An 8,563-nucleotide genomic window follows, 5' to 3' on the forward strand; every position below is an offset into this window, starting at 1 on the left:
TGACAACATCACACTAACAAGGGAGGTAACTACTTTTAAAACTGACACGAAAACTAGCCCGGTCGTTAAAGTATACATGCACAGTGCCGGTTGTGAGATCAATACTACTTAATCGAAGATAATGTCGACGGATGCAAAAGTCTTTAACAATCTGAACAATATGGGTGGGTGAACTTTACTTTTAAGTTTAGAAAGGTCGATCCAAGATTATTAGAATTGATTACCAAGGTCAATCTGCCAGTATTTTACGAACATCGAGGACGATAATGTATTTTGCTTGATCAATTGATTAAAAAACAAATTTCTGCAATTTCACAATTCAAACCGGGATATTAAAGCATTCAATTATTTTGCCATTTGGAGCCTATTCGGTATTAGTTTTGCTTATTTGTGAAGACTATAAGGTGATATTAACTAGAGGCCGTTGATGGGGGATATTGGAATTGAGAATAGTGGACAAAAATATAAATGATAGAGACAATGGACCAAGAAATAAATAAAATAGCTAGAATAATGGTGTTAAAATGTAATGTAGTTTGTCTCTGGGAGATTGTTATTGGTTATTATACGGTTTCTCTTTTATTTCTATGTCTATTAATTAAGAAGCGTGCTTTCATTATTTGCCAACATATTACTTATTTTGCAAACTACCATAGATTTCAGGTAATTGTTCTGCATAAAACCACATTGGAGTCCCTGCATTTTTTTTTCAAGTGGACCTCAGTTACCCAACCTATCCCATCATTACATAAAAGTTAATAAACAAATTTCTACGGCAATACTTTTGTCCGCACAATGTGTAAAGGGGAGCTGGGAAGCTGGATAAAAAAAAATCAAGGTTGCTGTTTGGCTTATTTTTTCAAAGATACATGTAGGTCCAAAGTTGGGGTCGAACACCCAACCCCACCCTTACCGAAAATGTAATAAAAATTGTCCCCACTAGGTGCAAAGGGAAGCTGGGTAGCTGAGGTCTACAGTAGAAAAATCCAGGGTGTTGTTCTGCTTAGTTTTTTTTCTAAAGAAGGTCTAAAGTTGAGGTCAGATACCCTACCCAACCCTTACAGGACAGTTAATAAAAAAAAATCTGCGGCAATACTTTTTTCTGCACTAGGTGAGAATGTAAGTTAGAGATCTAGGGCCTACTTGATCAAAATTACAAGTTAATTTATAACACGGATTAATCTTTTTTAGCTAATAAATAATGTTCTTGCCCACCATACTTCGAATACAAAAAAATAAACCTTTTGTCCAATCATGATATTTAAGCGGAATCCACTAGTTCAGAGGTAGAATGTTTTGTAAAAACTGTTTTGTGTGGCAAAAAGTTAAAGGTTTCTTTATTATTTACGATTCTATAAACACTCAAAAGTGTTGACTATTTTTAAAAAACGTAAAGCGGGCAGTACACTGTGTAATATATCGAAATCGATTGATTTGATAATATAGTGGTTATTTATTAATTAAAACATTTGAAGTACGTTTGAGTCTTATGCAACATTTGTGTTTATATAAATATTTGAAAACTAGCTGCTACAGACTGGCTGCTTGAGCCTGGTCTCACAAACTCCGCATTTTCATTACAGCTGATTACATTATTAGGTAAGGTATACTACCCTCCTGTAGAAGGATCCTAGACCTACAGACAGATTGATTGGTTACCTGTCGAACTAGCTAGTCTAGTACTCTGAAAGGAGGGTAGTTTACCTAATCGAATAATACAAGCAAGCTAACCAAGGATGCTACCTTTGCCTACACACTCAATGCAATCGGCTGTAACTTCTTTACATAAAAGGTTGCAACACCTTGCCAAATTATTGGCTTTCAATAAACGTTTGGAAAAGGAAGTCAATGTGCTTTCCCATAGGGTTTTATGCAGAACAATTACCGGAAAAGTTAAAGGTTTATTTTAATGCAGAATAATTATTATTCAGTTTTATGAACTATTTGACAGGACGCCGATAATAAGGAAAGCTATTTCACACAATAGTGCAATTTTGCCATCATTTAAAAAAAATCATTATTATTTACGATTCTATAAACATTCAAAAGTGTTGACTATTTAAAACGTAAAGCAGGCAGTACGCTGTGTAATATATCGAAAGCGATTGATTTGGTAATATAGTGGTTATTTATTAATTAAAACATTTGAAGTACGTTTGAGTCTTATGCAACATTTGTGTTTATATAAACATTTGAAAACTGGCTGCTACCGACTGGCTGCTTGAGCCTGGTCTCACAAACTCCGCATTTTCATTACAGCTGATTACATTGAGTGTGTAGATAAAGGTTATATCTTTTGTTTGCTTGCTTGTTAGCTGAACCGTTAAGTCATTATTAGGTAAGGTATACTATCCTCCTGTAGAAGGATCCTAGTCCTACAGACAGATTGATTGGTTACCTGTCGAACTAGTCTACTCTGAAAGGCGGGTAGTTTACCTAATCTAATAATACAAGCAAGCTAACCAAGGATGCTACCTTTGCCTACACACTCAATGCAATCGGCTGTAACTTCTTTACATAAAAGGTTGCAATACTTGCCAAATTATTGGGTTCCAATAAACGTTTGGAAAATGAAGTCAATGTGCTTTCCCATAGGGTTTTATGCAGAACAATTACCGGAAATATATAATGGAAGCTTGCAAAAACAATATCAAAATCGAAATCTAACTGAACAATGAAGTTACTCACATTAAAAAAGGTTGAGACATTGAAGGCCAAATAAGTTTTCATATTTCATATTCTTGCGTGTCTTATTTTAATCAGACGGTCATTACAAAGAAATTTAAAAGTAAGACAAAAATTAATGTAGAGTTTCAATGGTGAAATTAACACTACGATACAAATAAAGGATTCTCAAATGATCATGACTTTGCTTGAAGTAAAATGATCAATAAATCAATCAATCAATTGATCAATCAATAAAATTGAGAATGGAAATAAAAAATGTGTAAAAGAGACAACAGCCTAACCAAAGAGCACAGCCGAAGGCCACCAATGGGTCTTCAACACAACGAGAAAATCCCTCAACCAGAGGCGGGCTTCAGCTGGTCTCTAAATAAAAATATATACTAGTTATGTGAAAATGGACGTCACACTTAACTTAGATAAAAAAAAACACATAAAAAACTAACAAAGACCGGATTCTCCTGACTTGGGACAGGCGCAAAAATGCGGCGGGGTTAAACATGCTTTGTGAGATCTCAACCCTCCAACTATTCAACTATAGCCAGCTAATGTAAAATAAACAAACACACACAAATATGTACAGAAAAACTCAGTTTAAAAGAAATCCGAGTCCGATGTCAGAAAAGTAAACAAAAGAAACTACTCAAAATAAATATGATTCATAAATTGACAAACAACTACTAGCAGTAACTGACATGCCAGCCCCAGACCCCAATAAAACATATCAAAATGACATATAGATATAAGAAGATGTGGTATGAGTGCCAATGAGACAACTCTCCATCCAAGTCACAGTTTGTATAAGTAAACTATTATAGGTCAAAGTACCCTCTTCAACACGAATCCTTGGCTCACACCGAATAGCAAGTTATAAAGATCCCCAAAAATGACTAGTGTAAAATCATTCGCAAAACCAACGGTCTAAACTATATAAAAAACGAGAAGCGAGAACCACATCAACAAACGACAATTACTAGTACTGTTTTTGTGTGTGATTATTTGATTACTAGACCAAATATTTCATGATTTTTTATTATCTAGGACTGCATTTTTGATTAATGATTGATTACCAAGTTTAATAAACCTAGTGTGTGTATAGCAAACATATTAAGTTTGGCTTGAAAGACGTTTATTTGTTTTTGCCTCGGCCAAATTGATAAGAATAAAATCCTAAGATTGAACGCGTTCGTTCAATAATCTTATTAAAATTCATATCTATATTAATGTTCTCATACACATAAGTATAACGAAATCAGAGATATACCTTTTTATTAGATTAGTTCGTCTAATTTACAAATGTAGTATTTCTATCTGAAGTAAATTTACTAACTTCTTTAATAAAGAATTTGAATAAGAATATGTCCATAGTACATAAATGACCCACTCGCACTATCATTTTCCATGTCTAGTGGACCGTGAAATTGAGGGTCAGAACTCTATATTTGGCATTAAAATTAAAAAGATCATATGATAGAGAATATGTGTACTGAGTTTTGCGAGAAATATGAATACCTACTCAAATTCAATCTATTAGAAAAATCGAGTTATTACAGAAGAGTGTCCACCATGCACTTGCACTGTACTATTATTAATATAGTAAAATAGAATGATATACAAATGGATGAAAATCATATATACAAGATGTAGTAACTGTAATATACAAATATTAATATAACATATACAAACAAACCAGAATGTACTGATTTGTATCACTACAATATACTACAGGACATATACAAGATATTACGTTGAAGTTGATTCCCTGTCATTTATTCACCATACACGCAAGAACTTGTCTCAGAAAGAAAATTTTATCTGTATATTAACCTCACTTTCAGGTATAGAGATGTGATATTCTTTTCTGAAACAAGTGCTTGTGACAATCCAAAAGAACTTGCAGTCATTCGATGTTCAGTACTTCAGTACTTTGGTTGTTTGAAAACGATGTATAAATACCCTGCCACATTCGGTATGTGTTTTTGTTAGATGTTTTTTTTTTCATCTGTTTTGTATCGATCTCATGCGTTAAGCCCTTTTCCGATGATTTATATAGTTTGTTCTTATGCTGTGCTGTAACAAACTGTTTCAGGTTCAGGGGAGGATTGAGCGCTCACAAACATGTTAAACTCCGCCATATATTGCATGTGCCTGTTCCAACCCAGGAGCATGTAGTTCAGTGGTTGTCGTTTGTTGATGTCTTCATATTTGTTTTTCGTAATTTATGTTGTTTTAAAATAGGCCGTTATTTTTCTCAATTGAACTGTTTCATATTTTTCATTTCATGGACTATTGTAGCCGACAATACCGTATGTTTTTTTCTCGTTGTTGAAGGTTATATGGTTGCTTGTATATAACTGCTTACATCCACTACATTTGAACTTTGTGGGATAGTTGACTCATTTGCAATAATACCATATCTCCTTATTAAAAAGTTGGGGGGGGGGGGTTGTATTTCTTTGGAAAGTTTCAATGTTTTTCTCCCAGGTCACCCAGTTTGAATAGAATATTTTGACATTTTGCTGTGCTCTTGGATTTGAATTAAGAGCCAACAAGAGCTCACGGCCTGTTGGTGGGTAGTTGCTGACTATGGTAAGCTTTTTGAGTATTACATACATGTACGGTGATTTGGTGATGTCTTCATGTCATGCATTGTCCCATTAAAGACAGCTTATCAGTCAACCTGATCTATCAAAGTAGCTCTCCTAGCCTTTTGTATAGTCAGACGAGAAACAAGATATAAACTGACTTAGCTTGGTATATACATGTATATTTAATATACTCATATAAATATAAAAAAGAAGATGTGGTATGATTGTCAATGAGACAACTCTCCACAAGAGACCATAATAACACAGAAATTAAAAACTTTCGTTTTTTGTTTTTTGTTTTTGATATTTCAAAACGAAAAACGAATGGACGCAGATATACACGGACCTTGAACATTATACAGTGACATAATAACAATATCCATTAAAACAATCAGAACCCAGCCATAAGATTGGCTTATGATACACATATCTGGCAATCAGTAGGTATCTCCATAATATACCCAGAGATTAATTATTATATATGTAAATATAAAAAAAAAAACACATATGTAGGGATGTTATATCTAATTATTCATTATTATGAATACTTTGGTAGATACATGAGTTTTGAGACAAAAATCGCCCGTCCCCATATTTTGTTTTACAAAACATTTCACATTTTGATGTATGTAAATATAACATTTCCTAAAATTTGGTTTGTGTACAATTTTAGAAAGACTTATCGTTTAAATAATTACAAATTCAAAATTCATTTAAATAATAAATTAGAATAAAAATTAAATTACATAGATAAAAAAAATTATTCATTTCATTAAATATCAAATGACTTTAAAAATAGTAAAGTTTAAAGGTTATATATGTACATGGAAAAAAAGAAAATCGGCAGTCAACAATGGCATTTACAGATAGCTAAAACTTGATCAACAACAAAAATCACAAAATAACCAGCGTGGACTACATTTGAGTTTTATAAGGATGTTTTGGTGCATACGATAACTCTTAAAATAAGGTATAAATGGATTTTTTTTAATATCTTTATACTAAATCTTTATGGATGAATATGTGTTTCATTGGCAATGAAACCACTCTAAATAAAACAAAATGTAAAAATAAAATTTCTCTAAGTTATTATTATAGTTATACGCTCTTAACACAATTACAAATCGTGTACTTTGTCGCAAAAAACATATACCTGTAAATAGAAGATATATTTTTCGACAAAATGACTTTTGCTTCATTGGGACTCCACACATTTTAACATCTTATGAAAATGCACAGAAAATGGCAGCTGTCGAGCATTGCATATCAGCTATCCATTAGGGATACCCACGAGAACAAACTTCCATCAACAATGCTACTAACAGTTTTGATTAAAAAAACAAGAGAGGGTCACCAAAGATACCAAAAAAAAACCTCAGTTAGCTGTTTAGTTCATATGGGACTCCTTATTTGCGTTTTGAATCTTCAAAACTAGAAGGCAAACTTTATAACGCATGACAAGAGGTTTCAAAACCAAATTTCAAAAATATGTACTATAATATATGTACCGTTCATGCCTTTCTTTAAAAAACATGGTGTTTAGAATATTTTATTAATCTGTGAACAGAAAATTACAACGTTTATATTAGGCTATACTTACACGGTTATTTGAATAATTAGATTGTGCTTTCTTCAATCGTCATTTAGGCACTTTCGTAAATAATTCCGTCATTCTCATAAAAATTTAATGTAACATGTAATACCTATTTCCGTGTAAACTCGTTTTATTGCAAAATTAACCATCAGCTTTGCGCGTGACCAAAATTTCAACTTAAAGTGCATTTAAAGATCATGATTAGAAAAAGTGAAAAAATGTGCATGTTCTATTTAGGAAGCTTATTATTTAGTGGTTGGTTGTTATCTGCAATATTTGCTTTTCGTTCATTTTTTTTTTCGTGTAAAACCAACAATTACATGACGTTTTTTCCTCTTTTGAACTGTTTCAATTTTCAACATGCCGGGGTCTTTTTATAGCATACTTGTTCATTGTTGAAGGCTGTATGACCTATATTTCTTTACATTTTTTCTATGTAATAGAAAACCATACCACATCTTATTATTTTCATACTAAACAGAGATAGTAAAACCGTAAAATCTTATTATCGCCGGATGAAGTTACAACTATAGGTAAGATACAATTACATTGTTTATGAAATTTAAAAAAAAATGTAGAGAAAAAGTGAACTAATAATGGTATACTGATTTTCAATCATTAGCTACTTAGCGGATCGGATGTAAACATTAGGAAAGTTCCATGAGGATGAAATAAAAGTCGACTATCCTTGTTTTTCCTGAGCTATAACACCAAAGGGAAATTTATAAACCATTAAAATTATAAACGTGTTTGCTTTAAGCATGTCGTTATCTTGTTATTTATCAAATTCTCTAATTAAGTTATTGAAGTTCCAATCTCATCTGATGAAAAATATAAAAAATGAAGAAAAAAAGAAAATTCCTGATTCTGCGTTAATACCCTTAATTATATTAAGTATTATGCATCACAAAAGCATATTCAAAACATATTTTTGAAATAATATACTTTTTGTAGAATATTCCCTCGTAGTTGTTTGGATCATTTTGGTATTTATTGTTAATAAAACCCCAGTAGGTTTCCTTACTAACATTAAATATTCATTATTTTGTGTCATTATTCCGCTATAAAAGTGTCTTATGTGTGTTAGATGTCTTTTACACTTATCTATTGAATCCAATGATTTTATTTACCATACACATTTGGTTCTAAAGCAAAAACGTATGTTACACACGTATCAAAGATATACATACAAGGTGAAATTGGAAAAAATAAATATAGATACTATTAGTCAGAAAGGCATTTAATTTAATTTAGGAACAATATTAGCTAAGAAATATATGTTATGACGCTCCTTTTGGGGGTATTTTTTAAGATGGTGGGAAACGGCTGGTCAACACGGACTTTTATGTTAACTATTTTACCTTATATATTATAAAAAGGTACCGACCATAATATTATTTGTATACACCATATTACAAAGCTCGCGAGGGGGGGAAGGGATTTCTGTGTCAAAACTCATTTATCTACCAAAATATGCATAATAATGAATAATACAAACACATATACAAATATTTCATTGGCACAAACACAATTACCATAATTGGCAAAGGCCCATATTTCAGTGCATTACAACAATGAATACAGCATAATAGTAGTTAAATATGTTATAAGTAAGAAGCTAAAATCTCGTTTCTATACACCAAACATTTATAAATATAAGAACTAGTCACTTTCAAGACTTTTAAAGAATTACTAT

This window comes from Mytilus galloprovincialis, chromosome 2 (genome assembly GCF_965363235.1).
Source record: "Mytilus galloprovincialis chromosome 2, xbMytGall1.hap1.1, whole genome shotgun sequence".
NCBI classification, from domain to species: domain Eukaryota; kingdom Metazoa; phylum Mollusca; class Bivalvia; order Mytilida; family Mytilidae; genus Mytilus; species Mytilus galloprovincialis.